Here is a 1,034-nt window from a genome sequence, read left to right as displayed (position 1 = left end):
CCCGCGAGAAGACGGTCAAAGTGAGACGTTCTCGTACCGCTTTGAATATATCTGTAAAAATAACAAACGTCAAAATATCAGCGTCAGTAACGCAAAAAATATATGCAAAACCGATATAAAATTAAAACAATACATTTTAAAGTATTTAAAGTAAGTATTAAATATGTAACTGTTTACAAGATACACTGTTAAAATGGTTCAAAACAATAAATACGCCAAATCTTAAACTTTTATAAAATGTCTCATAATGTTTTTTATTACACTTTATTTTATGTAAATATTTTCTGACACACATCTACACTTTAACTCACGCCTCCAGAAGAATTTCTATTGCAACGGAAGACAGGGAGGCATGCTTAAGGTCTCCACTTTAGAAGGAGCTTTTTTCCAGAAGTTAGGTCAGTGCCTGTTGTGTCAGAAATCTAAGGACTTTCTGGTGGATGCTGACGGTGAAAGAAGCCGTCAGGTTAAAGAAGGAGGCCTTTGGGCTTAGTTCAGCGGTCCCCAACCCCTGGGCCTCGGACCGGTAACGGTCCATGAGTCGTTAGGTACCGGGCCGCGAGAGTTGAGGCTCAGGTGTGAAATGTATAGTTTTCAGGGTTTTTATCGGTTTTCAGCGTTATTTTGTTATCGTTTTTATCGTTAACTCGGTTTTCCTGGGTCTTTTCATGTGTGTTATAAATAAATATTTTTTTCGGTACTAGTTTTATTTTGTTGTATTTATCCACGACACCTTAAAGGCCGGTCCGTGAAAATATTGTCTGGCATAAACCGGTCCGTGGCGCAAAAAAGGTTGGGGACCGCTGGCTTAGTTGATCTGTTGGATTCCTGAAACACTGGAAAGGCACTGGAAGGCTAGAAGAGCTGAGAGTTTGGCTGGTTAATAAGCAAAAGTGTGGATGTTGGAGACGTTTGAGACAGAAGAACCTTTGGTTAGCCTGAAGGAGCCACTCAGGAAGGAAAACAGAGAGTTTCTCAGACTGTTTGCAGCCATGGAGGATAGTTTTTGACCTGGGCTTGGGATGTTCCTCAAA

Source organism: Maylandia zebra, linkage group LG20, assembly GCF_041146795.1.
Source record: "Maylandia zebra isolate NMK-2024a linkage group LG20, Mzebra_GT3a, whole genome shotgun sequence".
Taxonomy (NCBI): Eukaryota; Metazoa; Chordata; class Actinopteri; order Cichliformes; family Cichlidae; genus Maylandia; species Maylandia zebra.
The sequence above is the reverse complement of the archived record's forward strand: the minus strand, read 5'-3'. Positions refer to the sequence as shown.